This window comes from Phasianus colchicus, chromosome 3 (genome assembly GCF_987193195.1).
Source record: "Phasianus colchicus chromosome 3, bPhaCol1.hap1.1, whole genome shotgun sequence".
Classification (NCBI taxonomy): Eukaryota; Metazoa; Chordata; class Aves; order Galliformes; family Phasianidae; genus Phasianus; species Phasianus colchicus.
In genome coordinates, this window is record NC_143438.1 from 41,036,167 (window position 1) to 41,051,057 (window position 14,891).

The 14,891-nt window shown below is 36.5% G+C and overlaps 1 protein-coding gene across 3 annotated transcripts in view; it reads left to right on the plus strand.

Annotated features, from left to right (window-relative positions):
* Positions 1-14,891, plus strand: part of DSEL (dermatan sulfate epimerase like) — a 79,361-nt gene that overhangs the window by 47,338 nt on the left and 17,132 nt on the right. The window contains exons 2-4 of one of the 3 annotated variants that reach the window (XR_016465094.1): positions 4,895-5,041; positions 12,885-12,936; positions 13,749-13,945. The gene's annotated coding sequence lies outside the window, so the exon portion shown is untranslated. Of the gene's footprint in view, positions 1-4,894; positions 5,042-12,884; positions 12,937-13,748; positions 13,946-14,891 lie in introns of those variants that run through there. The other 2 variants (XR_016465093.1, XR_016465095.1) reach the window with 2 other exon arrangements.

Sequence of the window (14,891 nt, forward strand, 5' to 3'; positions counted from 1 at the left end):
GTTATGTGTTTCTCAAGCTTTAAATCATCATAAAACTTAGAATGTATATACATTACAAAATTAACAACTACATGAAGTATAATATATTATTAAGTATTTCATATTAAGTATTACAAAGTCTGAGTTCACAGCCTAGTATTCTTGTCCAAATCTCAAAACTATTTAGCATTTACCAACTCTGATGTTGTGTTTGATGCTGACCAGCATTGCTGACTGACAAATATGCTGCAAGTGAGAGAACAATTATTTGTTTTACTGGCTGCTTAACCACAATTGATTTTTCACCTCAAATGAGTAAGCAGAGCAAGTAAACATAGCGTACTGAAATCTGTGGTTTCACTACTTCATATCAGCTGAAGATCGAGATTGAAATAAAGCTCATTCTTCAGTACTGGATATGGAACTTGGAGGTTTCATGGCTCTCATAGGCAGGGATGTGTTGTTTATTTCATTCCCAAGGGAGAAAAAGAAGAAAGAAAGGACTTCCACTCAGAAATATCAGGCTTTTCCAGGAAATGCCTGTTTGACAGAGAGCGCTGACATTTCTGGTATAATTGTTAGTGGTGTTACTACCTGAACAGATGCAGAACAAACTGAAGGAAATTACAGGGTTTTCTTCTGAATCAGGCAGTGCAGATTTGGAAAAGATCTTAAAGAGCTTCCAGGCAGCATCTGTTCCTCTCCAGAGGGGAGAACTGAGACACACCAGCAACTGCAGGCTGGTGGCTCTTTGCTTGCACTCTTGTCATAGCCTGCTTTTAGAATCCCACTTCACAAACCAAGGGTGCTGGGCCAGGTCACTGAGCAGACCATCTGCACGACCAACCAGTGCTCAACAGCAGCCGAAGGGGAGTACCTTCACTGCTAATTCCTGTGGCTGAAAAACTGTCACGGATGTTTTCTTTCACAGGAGGTAACAGAGATGAGCTTGGGTTGCCAAAGATAATCAGAAAGCTGAGAGGACCAAAATCATGCAGAACTACCTTTCTGGAGTAGATGCCATAGCCACGTGTTCAGATATTTCCTGGCTCAAAAGCTAAAATTAGGCCCTAAGACAAAATCTTTTTACCAAAACAGCTCCATAGCATCCTAACCATCACTGTAAGACAAATGGGATCTCTGCCCATATGTGCTACTTCCTGGCTTACACACATGCAGATCAAACAGCAGTTGTCTAACAAAAGAAAAGCCCACAGCAGCTTTGTTCTCGTGCTCACCCTGCCTCCATTGTACAGATGTGTTCACACAGGTTACAGCTGCACAGTTCTTCTCCATCAGTCCTTTGTTTGTGTTGGTTCTTTATGATTACTAATAGAAAAAGAGAAAATGAGAAGCAAATGCCTTTCCGTGACAGAACAGTGGTTGGAAGTCACTGTAGGCATAGGGAGTAATTGCAATATGCACTCAACACCTAAAAATTTGCAATTATATCATTGTTTGAGATTTTTAGATGTCAATAAATCTGTAAGAGCAAATAGAAGCTAATGAGCTGATGCACCTTTAGAAAACCTGCACTTTTCTTGTGCGCTGCTGCTCTTAAGTTGTAGCTCAGACTAAGCCCAAATAGCTGGGATGTTAAGTCTGGGCACATGCATGTACAGCACTGATCTTGAGGGATGATCTGTTTCAAATAGCACTATGAAAATGAGATTCACTGAGAACGGCTTCTGGTCATTAAATGCCACTTGTTGGGTACAGTGTGAATGAGGAGCTGTTTCATGGCTTCCTCTAGTCTTTTGTTAAAAGACATTCTCCTTTACTGATTTCCCCCTCCATCTTGGATGACTTCCTGTCAGTACTCCCTTTATGGCGAATACCATTCTTTAGAAGGCAATCAAATTAAGATTTTATTTTATTTTATCTTATTTTTGTATGACATGTAGAATGTTTTTTACAGGAGACAGTTGCTATCAATTGCCAAAGCAGACACGTTCCCCTGGAAAGGGGTGATCAATGTTAATTTTCCAAAGGGCAGTGTGTGTCTGTGACATTTTATCTTTTGTTAATATTTATAAAATAGACCCGTAGTTTGTCTTCAGCTCAGCCTGAAAATGCTGACTTAGAGTCCAAGTTGTATTGCTTGCTTCTTTTTGCGGGCATCAGCTTTAACATAAATTCCTCTGCCGGGATATGATCTCTTATCATTAACCACCAGCACAGTCCTTATCCAACCTTTTCTGGACAGAAAGGAAAGATAAGTGTATACCATAGCTTTGAAGAACCTAATTGAACCCTCTATCAAGCACAGTTCTTCAGTGGTTAATTATTAAGCTCGACTAGCATGTTTGCATTTGACCTAAAGGTGACTTAAGGAGCTAGTTCTCTGCACGAGCCCCAGCCTTTGCCATCCAGCAGATAGTAGACGCTGTATGCGCATATCCTGCCCTGTATTCCCCTGGGGGTGGATGCGATACTGATATACAGATCTGTGTTTGCAGGCATTGCAGGGTTCTCTCCCGAGCTCTCCAGAGATATATAACATTTTCTTAGATCACAAATGCAAAACCTGGGGAATTAATCATTCCTTTAAGATGTTTCCAGCACATCAATTATGAATGAAATCTCGATGTTCTGTGGCTTTCTACTTTAATACCCATGTGTGCTTGTGGAGGAGAGGATGAAGGGGAGAGGCACAGAACTCAGAGAAAGAATTGTCTTTACAAACACTTGAGTTCGAATCCCTCATCTCCCTAACACATTGCCTTGCAACTGATGAGGCCTTAGCTTCAGAAAGGTAAACCTTGGATAAGAAACAGAGTGAAGGCTGACATGTAGAATATTCTAGAATATATAAAAAAGCTAAGCTTGGTGTTGCTAGTTGCCTGTGGAGGAAAGCTACTTCCAACTGCAGATGAATGAGCCACGTCCAGAATCGCCTCCCACTGAGCATTTTCATAAGGTGTGACTGGGATTTAGCAGACACTGCTTTGAGTAAACTTCTGGGTTTTATAACCTTTAGCCACAAACAGAGTCTATTTATTATCACTTTCCTTCCTTTTTCATAAAGTGTCTCATTGTACCCTAACGAACAGGCATGGTTGTGTTTCATCAGGGGGATGTGAACCTTCTTCGTGAATTACACTTCTCCAAACAACATCTAATATTGCTATTTAAATTAGATGCAAAATATTGTAAAATATTTTGTCTGTCTATACAAATGGCTACACAGGACTAGACCAAAGATTTGGGATTTGGGTTTGTATTTTTTTTTTTTCCTGAGTGAAAAGATTTGGATGCTTAATGGCAAAGAATAAATATTTGTAGAAAAATAAATTAAAATTAAGAATCATACATTACAGCACTGCAATATCACTAATATTAACCCAACCTATATACGCTAGTAAGAATTCTTTTTATTTAAACGTTAGCATTTCTTTTTTTTTTTTTTTGTTCAATGAAAAAGTATTTTTAATCAATATTTGCATTTTGGAAAGCAAACGGTCAGAATGAAAGAGACTTTGGATAGTATTTGCATGTTTGTTTTTGTTGTTGTTGCTGTTTTTTAATTTTTTGTTGCTGTTTTTGAAGGAGAAAGAAAAAGATGAAACTGTCGTGCTGTTCAAGGAAAATTTGTAGTCTTTCATTGCTGGTATTCAAAATACAGTGACCTTCAATTTTGTTTGCCTGTAAGAGTGACAAAATCTTAGAGAAAAGCTTGAAAATGAAAAAAGCACTTTACTTGAAGTCTCTTCTGGGAAGCAAATATCATTCGTCACCAGATCTGTGTAGCAAATATAAACACAGGTCAAGTTTAAGGAAGAAAAAGGCATAAAAACAGAAAGAGACCCTCGTCTAGTTTACTTCAGAGACCTAAGATGACAACTTTAAATGTGTGTAGGCGAACAAAAAATTCTCTACTGTGAGGGTTGAAGTTGCTTATGATGTTTCCTCTTATAAAATGAGGAGGTGTAGAGAGAGAAGACAGGCAGCATGTAAAAACCCGGGATACTGTAAGCAACAGGCTTACTCTTAGGAAAGTTCTATACCTCACTTATTTATGCTTGTCCTAATATGAATTATGGTGGATACCTTAAAGCGAGAATCTCATACTGTCTGTGCTGTGCCATCTGTTAATTAATCCATGACTTCTCTTCTGAATCTTCTGTAGGCTTTTTCCCCAACCTACATGGCCCTACTGGATTGATAATAATTGGTCATCTTATGTAACTGCTTCTGCTCAGCTGATAGAAAGGCAACTCTAATCAGACTGCATACTATAAATTCTTATCAAGTCTTTGAAACAAATCTGAAACCTGTGGCTCTGCCTTCATTCCAGTTCTTGTGGCTCTTCATGATAAAAAATGTCATTTTGTATGGTTTACAAATAGTTGGCCAAAATCTGATACCACTGAAGTCCTGAGTTCACTCACATTGAGTTAGCTGCCTCACTCACTGTTTACATCTGTGTATCTATAATTTAGAAGAAACTATTATTTGGGCTTTTTTTTTTTTTTTTTTTCCCTATCATCCAGAATAGTTTGCTGCTATTATTCCTGAGCTTTCTAATGACTTAATTTGGGTTTAATTTGAACTGGTTTTATACAGAGGGGAAAAAAAAGCTGACAACCAGATTTGTCTAAGTTATTTTAGCAAGATATTTAATTAGATGCTTTCATACAGCACTGCAGTAGTCATAAAAAAAGACAAACTGGTTTTCAGTAGTAGTGAAATCTGGAGTGCAGTGGTGACAACTTGCTGGCATAGTTGATATTTTGGAAAGTAGATGACATGTTCTTTGTTAATTTTTTCCTACTGCTTGTGAAACTACGAAACAATTAAAAAAAAGAACACAAACTTTCATTCATGTTATATATCAATATATCATTCATGGTAACATGATTATTCATGGTAATCTGCACTAAGAATGTATCTTTTGTTTCTTTGTTGTTTGTAGAGAGTCAAATAATTTCTTGCACAGTGGAAGAGTTAAAAAATAAAGGCTCAGATCTTCCTTCACAGAGAAAGCAGCACTGTAACTTCACTGACATGGCTGAGATTTCAATCTTCATCAGTCTGGAATCGGAAGAGCATCTGGTTTAAGGTGTGTGAAATAATAGTTTTATCCTTTAGAAGAAATTATTTGTCACCAGTTCTCATAATTATTCATCACTTGCATAGAGTTATGTTTCATTTAAAAAAAAAAAAAAGTCCTTGAAACAATATAGAAAACCTAAGAATTTTTATTCTATTTCTGATCATGTTTGCATATAAAAAAAACAACCCCCAAAACAAACAAACAAACAAACAAACCACCAGTGAATTCACACGTGCCTAAATTCTACATATGTGCATGTAATATTATAGATCACTTTAGACAGATAGCAATGCCCTTCACAGGAAAAAACAAAAGCATAACATGATGGTAAGATTTTAAAATGTAAAAATCTCAAAGAGATACTGAGGACTATACTGTTGGTTTATAAATGATTTAATATTATTAGATATGCTATAAAAAAATTCTTTGTACCATTTTCCCAACATAATTGATTTTCTTCTATAAATAGTCTCAATCTCCATACAGACCAGCCTGCACTTAATCCTGGAAATTCTGAATGCACTACAATATCTTCATGCCAATAATGGGGAAATGGAAATTTTCCACTCTCTCAGTGTCTCCAAGGCTACTGTATATTGTGAAAACTGGAAAAACTCATACTTGTTCAGTATCTGAGGTAGAAACATCAGTCCTACAAACTTCCAGCATCAATTTTTAGGACATACATACAGCAGGAACAATAGTGGTTTCTCAGAGTACAGCTGCAGCACAAGTACTCAAGGAAAGCATTTAAAAGTTTAAGCTCAGTTTCTCAATTTCATGTAGCAGGAACCAGTACCCTGAGCCACACAGTTACATTACAGCCATTGCAGGATTTCTACTGCATCTATCAATAAACCTTCAGCTAGTGCAATGATCATGGCATTATTAGAGTCTCTGAGATACACACAATGATGCAGTTTTAAAACTCTGCTGTACCAGACAGAATCAGCTAGATGTGATACATTCTTCAAATGAGAAAGGGATATTGCTGTTAGCACGCCAGAATGATCATTGCTGTTTAAATAGCAAGTGACAGTTGAGTACATTAGGCATTACATGCACTACTCTCTATGAGCTAAAACCATTATAATTAGACTGCATGGGAAAATCTGTTTGCAAACACTGACATAGTATTATGGCACACTTACATTCTTTCAGTTCAGTTATTTACATTTTGAACTTCCAAAATAGCAAAGTTCATACTCAATAGCTAATCTCTTGCTGTGGTAAAATATAAACCATAAATGTCACACAGCATATAAAGGAGCAGGTTTCTGTTTTACATTGGGTTGTATTTATGAGATTGTAGTATTCTTATACGTATAGCATCTTCCTTGTGTAGATTTGTCAAATGATTTCACTAAAGAGTAAAATTTCATTGTGTTTAATCAAACATTTTTTAACTCTGTTGTGACAGTTTGAAAAGTTGCTGATATTTTTTATATAGCCAAGTAACTACAGGTGAATTTGACATTCATTTGGAACTATTTTGCTTATCTGCAGCTGATTTAGACCTATACTATGATAGATAATGCACTTTTATAACTAACTCATAACACAATCTAATTTAAAAACAAATAGACTTCTCGCTGCCAATTATGGCAATATTCCTTTGAATTTATTGTCCTGCAATTTCTTCAACACACACAGCATACAATATGCTTGCCTCTACCGCAGCTAAAGCACTAAATAATGCCAGTGTGTTGGGACAAGGGATGATATACTGCAGAACTTCATTTTTCAAGAGGGTACAGCATGAACAAGTCTGTACATGTCTCGTGTACACAATCTGTTTTTATTTTTACAAATAATCTCTCAGGTTTATCTTCCCCAACTACTGTTTCTACTTGATTCCATGTTTTCCATGTTATCCTTAAAGTTTTGCAAACTGCATGTTAGCACACTTTTCTTGTCCTTTTAACTTACACAGCCTCACATACACATGTCAGACAGAACTCTTCAGCAGCTTGCTACCTAATTCTGTAGGAATTAATATTTCATTAAAATAAAGGTTAGCACTATGGGGTGTTAATGGCACTGCATTTCTATTCACAACACTAAGTGTAACTTGAATCATCGGTAGAAGAAGCAGAAGGACCAGAGGGAATGACCTTTCTTGAAAGATACTGCAGGAAGAGAACTGTCAATAAAAAGCAGATTGTGTTTTGCCTATCCCCTTACACAAAGCTATTTCCTGTTTATGCACTTGGAGAATAAGGTTCTTTCTGAGCCATCGACTTGGAGCAAAAGAATCACTTGCCAACATGGAAGTGAAATAAGAGCTCACACATTCCATGCAATGTCCCGCTGCTCATCTGCAGCAATCAAATATACATGAAGCTCTATTCTCTTTCAAAATGGTAACAAGTTTAGCACCAGCAAATTAGAGAAATCAATGACTTTATCTTTTGCTACCCTGTTCCCTTTAAAATTCCAAGAATATCAGGTAAACACAATCATGATGCAAATGCTGTGAAAAGACCATAATGCCAAAATCAAGCACTGCTTACTGCAGATAATTTTTCTGCAATTACATTGTTTCTGAATATAGTCTCCCGATTGTGCTAACATTGCTATAAATCCTTGTGAAATATACTCAAACTGCCTGAAATCTCTGTACTTTTCTTTATTTAACTTGATTCCAATCATTTTATGATTAAAAAAAAAGCACAAAAAAGAACCAAAACAAAAGCACAAAACAAAACAAAACAACGAATATAAATTTATTTAAAAGTATAAATGTGATAGTCATTTCTAAGTAAAAAAAAAAAAGAATAAGCAATGTATTCACTCTTCAATAGAGAATACATTTTGAAAGCAGTTGCTTCTCAAATCCGCTAATGCCTGAAGACCCTTTCAAAAAGCTTCACTACAATCAATTTCTTCCTATTACATATAGTTCATACATTTGCAGGAAGGAGCTCCAAACTAGATCCACCTAGATTTGAGCATTTTATGTCTGTGTTTGTTCTTCTTTACCCTCTAAGGAAAAGGAAATGTCCCTCCATAGACAGGATAATCGTCGAGGACGATTGAAAAATACATTGAGAGTTACTTTACATAAAGTGGGATAAATACGATGCTCATTTGCACCCATACAGCCTCAGGTGGAATAAGCAACATGTACATATCTACATATATATTTATACATGAATACTGAACAATCAATGACAATTTTTTAAAAACATGTCTTATATTTGCAAACCTATTTTCCATTTCTTTTAATAATGATTTTGTGCTTCTGTGGACAAAAAAAAAAAAAAGGCCTATTGTTCATGGTCAGTAATTGTTCAGATTTCTGAAGTTCACATTTCTTTCCTGTTCATAATTCAACGGATTAGAGTCTTAAGGCTAAATATTCACTCATTGATGACGATTTTGATTCAGTCATATATACTAATTACTGAATCAAATTTTTTTGTTTGTTTGTTTGAAATTCATGTTTTCATAATTTCCATGTCTCTAATACTTATTATTAGATTTCAAGGAAGCAATTCATTCAAGACTTTCAATATTGCACATAAAAGAGTATAATAAGGATAGAAGAAATATAGAATGATGTTTCTACTGTTCAGAAATCCCAGCATCTACAAGGGTCCCATTCTTTGATTAAAGAGAAAACAGTGTAAAATCAAAAGCATAATTTTGAGGTTGTTGATGGTCTACATTTAAGAAAAAAACTTCTATGACCATATGGAGATGTTCTTAGCAAAGTATAATGACAGCAAAGATCTATGTTTTCTTCTAATTTCCAGCTAGATCTCCTCTTAAGTTCTATCAGTGTCTGAATTTTTAGACTCAACCCTGCGAAAGGACACAGTGTAGAAATATACCATACTAAAAATTTTCAAATCATGATAAGACAGTATTTTTTTCCTTCCTCTCTCCCTCTTTCCACCCCCAAAAATAAAAAAGTCTGTAAGTAGGCCAGCCTTATTAACCAGCATGGGCCAATCATTTCAACTCAGGCAGGATCTTTCCCTATCCTTTTTTCAGACACATTCATCTAGTATGGAGTAAATCCATTTTCTAAGCTCTTACCAGAACTGGGACTGGTGAGTTTACTAAAACATAATTGTCAGTCTGAGCATTGCACATTGCAAGAATTCTGGATTTCAAGAAAAGAAGATGTAAAAATAATTCACTTTTGTTTCTACAAATGTAATCAATTAAACCCTCATATGGATGTCTCTTTTTCCATTGCTGTCTTACTGCCATTACCTAGTACATTTCCCATGAACTGATGTATGTGAAAAACAAATTGTAATAGTATTGTATTAGCTTCATGCTAAATAAAGGATAGGTATCTGGAGAGACTGAAGGTTAAGATAAAGAGTAAGATTTTTTTTTTTTTTCTTTTGTTTTGTTTTTATATTCTCAAATTAATTATCAGTAGTGCTTTCAGAGCAAAAGAAATAACCTTGGTTGGAAGAAATTTAAAGAATGTCATTCTAAATTACTCTCTGGAGAACAATTCTACAGTTTCCTTCATATTTTTCTCAGGTAGCTTTAATTCTCTTAAAAAGTTCATCTAAAAAAATAATTAAGACAAAACCAATCCCCGGAGGCAAGGGAAAGAAACGAAAACAAAAGCAACATAACACAGGTTTATAATGGAACTTTTATTGAGGTCTTAATTAAGAGGAGACATTTGATCTCTCTATAATCATTGCCTTGAATTAAATGTCTTGAGTACAATAACTAAAATATTATTGTATAATTGAAAGCAATAGAATGGAACAAGTTTGGCTTGTTCTCAATTCTTCCAGATCTCATTTTGTAAAAGTCATTAAAGTCCATATTTCTGTTGTTTAAAGGTAACCTCCTCCCATGAGATTAATCACAGGAATAATAGAAATGGCAATTGCTAATATACTGCTTGCATAAAAAAAAACTCCTGTGGACTCAATATTTTGATAGGCAGAGTAACAAGATCTCTGAAGCTTTTTAACAATTAGCCCTTCTGCAAGGAAGATGAGATTGCTTTCCTTTACTTTAGTGTAATGAAATCTATTGAATTTAGAGATGCATCAAAATAAACAAGGAGGAGTAATTGGGGAGATTAAAGAAAAAAAGGAATTTTTTAGGGAAGTACCATAAAGAAGAGAAGGGGGAAAAAAAAAAAAAAAAAAAAAAAAGTTGTAAAATTAATTAATTAAAAAAATATAAAAAATAGAAGAAACTGTCTTTTCTTTTAATTTTCATGATTTAGCTGAAGATCATGAATTTTAAGGCACCATCCTGTACAGGAGACATAATACATATGTGAGTAAATAAGTTTTCAAATCCTTATTTTATCTATTTGTTTTACAATGACTTTAGTACTAAAGTTTTGGTGGATTTTTTTTTATTTTTTTTTTTTGACAAATAGAGGTGGTAGATGACTAAGGAAAAAGAAGTAATGCTGAAAGCTGTTTCATTAGCAGGTTACTTCACTGTAAATGAAAAAAGGCATGCAGGCAAGCACTTCAGGTATTGGAGGGTGTTATTAAAATGGTCTGAGCTTGAAGCACATTTCTGAAAAACCCGCAGCAAAATTCATAAAACTAAATTCAAGAATTCATATTCAAAATATGATCTAATTTCTGAAGTCTTTATTACATATATCATATGGGAAACAAATAATAGGAAATAGATTTCTTTTATCTTTCTGATACTCTTTAACACACTTAAAAAAAAAAAAAAAAAGATTGTTCTTACTTCCATCACAGTAGAGGTTTTTGATTTTGTTGTAAAATTAGTTTTATTTTAACCTATTATCCTTATAACCAAGTTTGTCAAATCTTGCTCTTCAGAGAATGGTTGATACTGGAAGGGAATTCTGGAGGCAATCTGGTCCAACTAGATGCTCAGGGACACCTAGAGCAGGTTGCTCAAGCCCATGTCCATGTGGCTTTTGACTATGTTCCAAGAGAAGACTCCACAATCTTTCTGGTCAACCTGTAAGAATGCACTGCCTATATGAGCTAAAACATTGAAGAAAAGCACAGCAGTCTACAAGTGACTGAACAGTCCATTTCCCAGGTGATGTGTAGGTGACTCAGTTCTTTCAGAAGTGCTTTTTCGTTGTTAAAAAACTTATCACAGAAGTTGTATATTAGAGACTACAATAGAACTAAGGCTTAGGTAGAAACCAGAAGTCTCTCTGCAACTACTGTGTTAATGTCTGAAGTGAACTACATCGTGCTAAACTCTTTGAATCATAGAATCTTCGTATTTGGAAGGGATCCAAAAGGATCACTGAGTCCAACACAAATGCTTGTGACAAGTGTGTGAAGAAATTCATAGCATAATTACACCGGTAGGCAATTCTTATAATTACTACTATTGTTTATTCATTCCACTGTCAGCTTAGAAGAATCAGCAGTTTTCTCAACAGAGAAAAGTGTAAATTTAAGTCAAATAAATTACTGATAACATTTACTGAAAATGATGCAGGGGTAGGTACAGCCAGACACATTAGTTACTCTGCATTAATTATCATTGTAGGTTTTGTAACACTTAATTTTTTTACATTATTTAAATTAGAAAGTTGCATTACTGGACCAGCAAGAGGTAGGATCTCTCTGGATGGGGAAGCCAATGAGCATGAATAATAAGTCATAAAATCATAGAATCATGGAATGATTTGGATTGGAAAGGACCTCTAAGATCATGTAGTTTGAACTCCACTGCTTTAGGCAGTGACACCTCCCTCTAGACCAGGTTGCTCAAAGTCCCATCCAGCCTGGCCTTGAATTTCTTCAGAGTAGGAGAAATCCACAACCTCATAGGACAATGTTTTCCAGTGTCTTGCTACCTTCACAGTAAAGAATTTCTTTCTAATATCTTGTCTAAACCTACCCTCTTCCAGTTTAAATCTATTATCCCTTGCCCAGTTGCTACATGCCCTTATAAGAAGACCCTCCCCAGCTTTCCTGTAGGCACTCTTCAGGTATAGGAAGGCTATTGTAAGATCCTCCCAGAGCCTTCTCTTCTGTGGGCTGAAAATCCCTAACTCTCTCAGCCTGTCCTCACAGGGGAGATGCTCCAGTCATCTTCCCAGCCCTCCTCTGGACCCACTCCAACAGTGAGTAATATCTTATTACAACAGTGAGCTATGTTAATTTAGTGTATTTTTTACTGCCACATGTTGCTAATATGCAACTTCAGACTACTTTTATTTAGTAGACTCCTACATTAGAATTGCATGGGCTAAATTCTTTGCTGCAATAGCTCCACTCAAGCTTAGAAAAATTAGGGAGCCTAAGAGGGATGTAGGCAGGAACCCAGCAGAATGTTCAAGTCATCAGACTGGATTTAATATTAGGATAGAAATCCATCAACTGAACTGTAAGGGCAGAATATTTTCTCTCTCTTAGGTGTACAGCAGTCAAGTGCAACCCCTGGCAAGGACACTGCATTAAGAACTATCCAGGGGGTTATTCAGTGATAAGCCTGAAAGGCTATTAAAAGCTTGGTCAGGAAGACACCATCAACATTTCAAACCTGTGCTCACCCTCAAGATAAGAACAATGGGGCATTATACCATCATTCACAAGTTCTGACTCACCCTCTCAATGTGCATGGGGGCATACTGGGGGCACAGGTTTTCAACTTGGACTTTTAACTGTGTTTGTCTTCAGAATGACAAGTTGGAGCAGAGATAAGAGATCTTTTCTCAGCCTGCCACTGGAGGAATGACTGACTAATTTTCATTTGTAAATACTAAGCATGGTTGAGCTTTTGTTGACTTCCAAAGTGTACTAAGAGCATTCGCCTCTGCTTTTAGCTAGCACTCAGCACCTTGAAGAACCGTGTCCTCTACTGTAACAATTGGCAGTCTTCTTTCCTCTGTTTACACCAGGTCCATGACAGAGGCAAGTGCAGAAAGAGATATGTGAGTTTCGCTTCAGAGAGTAAGTATTCCTTCTGGAAGGCTTGGAAAGAAATGCTCAAATCCTTTTCCATTTCACAGCATATCACTTGAGTATTCCTATAAGATAGCAGCACAGATGCTGTTTTTAGAATATGCATCTTCGCACAGGCAAGAACTCAGAAGATTGGCAGGGATGACTTTCCAGTGTTGGCTGGATCTGAGAAGCAGAGCATTTAGTGTGGATTCTATTGATATTTTTGGAACAACTGCTTCTAAAAAATAACACAAAAATTGATGAAAGTATGTCAGCTTTCTTGTGAGTGCCATAAAAAAATTCCTTTGAGGCAAAGCACAACAGGTCAATTTTCAGAGGGCTTTTTGCACTAGCAGAATCTGAAATCTCAGCTTCACAAAATTATTTTTCAAGATAAAAATGTAAAAAAAAACTACACACACCCTCTTCAGATTTTAACATAATAAATTTAGAAAATGCTCAAAATACAACCTTCTTCTCACACATGACAAGCTTTTGCTTAAACATAAAGACTGATCCATATTATATGTAATAGCATGGTATAATGCCATTATATAGTCCTATTTTAGACACACTAATGTGTTTATAGACGTTGGGAATATGATATTTGTAGGATACTGTAATCTGAATGAGACTATTCTATTAGTCTTCTCTAACTTCTTCCAATGATTTTTTCATTATTCCTTCGAGATATGCTATACCTCTTCCTTTTCATGAACCTTGAAATAGAATGGTATTTTAATCATATATTTTGTATTTCAAAACTTCATGTACAAATGGGTGTTTTAGAATTATATGTCTTTCTCCTACTGATCTAGGTTCCTGTCCCAGTAACTTCACTCTAGTACACAGTGAACAGAAAGAAAGAAAGAAAGAAACAAACAAACAACTAGATTTTCATGCCCATTGTCCAGTTACTGAATAAAAAAATATCAGACTGGTCCCAAAGGTTGTTCACTAGATCTAGAAAAAAAAAAAAAATGTATTAAGTTCAAATATTATTTTGTCAGTTCAACAAAACTTTATAAGCTCACTGAGAACAATCATAGCATCATAGAATCCTTAGAGTTGGAAGGGGCCTTCAAAGATCATCTAGTCCAACTCCCCTACAGTGAAGAGGGACATCAAAAGCTAGATCATGTTGCCCAGGGCCTGATCCAGCCTTACTTTGAAAGTTTCCAGAGATGGGGCATTGTGAGAGATTATTCTTTTACATCATTGTCTCAAAGCTTGCTGAGGACACAGATGAACAAGTTCAGGCAAGTCCTGGGCAGAAGTTTAAGAAATCCTTTGTCTGGAGAACTTTGATGGACAAGTCCTGGACAAGGGTTGTGAATTCCTTTGTCTGAGGGGCACAGATGGACAAGGCCAGGAGCAAGGAGAGAGAGAGATAAGCTGCAGCTTAATGGCCGTGAAGCAGTCTTTTGTGTGGGCTCATCTAGAGGAAGATGGCCATCTCAGGGGGTACTCACATGACTCTTGCTCAAGCACCCATGGATGTCACGTAGGCAGGAAAGAGAAGGATAAAATGGGGACCTACAATCATGAGAACAGAGGTTTTCTGGCAACAGATTCCTCATGAAGAACAGAGGTTTCTGCTATGAAGAAGCCTCACGACCTATCTCTCTCCCTCCCGAACTTGCTCTGCACTCTCTCCCTCCTGGACTTGCTTTGCGCTCTATCACGATGCTGAAGAAGAACAAAGGTGTCTACCATCAGATTCCTCGCTATGGAATTCCTGCATGCTGATGGACTCTCCTGGGCCCGCTACCTCAGTCCTGCTGGTTCCCCCGGATTGGCTCTGCGACTGCCTCCTGCTACCTGCTTGCTGCCCAACGCTGGCCATGCTGCTGCTCCACCCCTGCTGCTTCTGCCTCGGACCTTCGAAACGTTGTGCAACGGGACCGCTGCTGGATCCTGGTGGTGACTATCCCTGCTTAACGCGATTCTTGCTTCTTTCC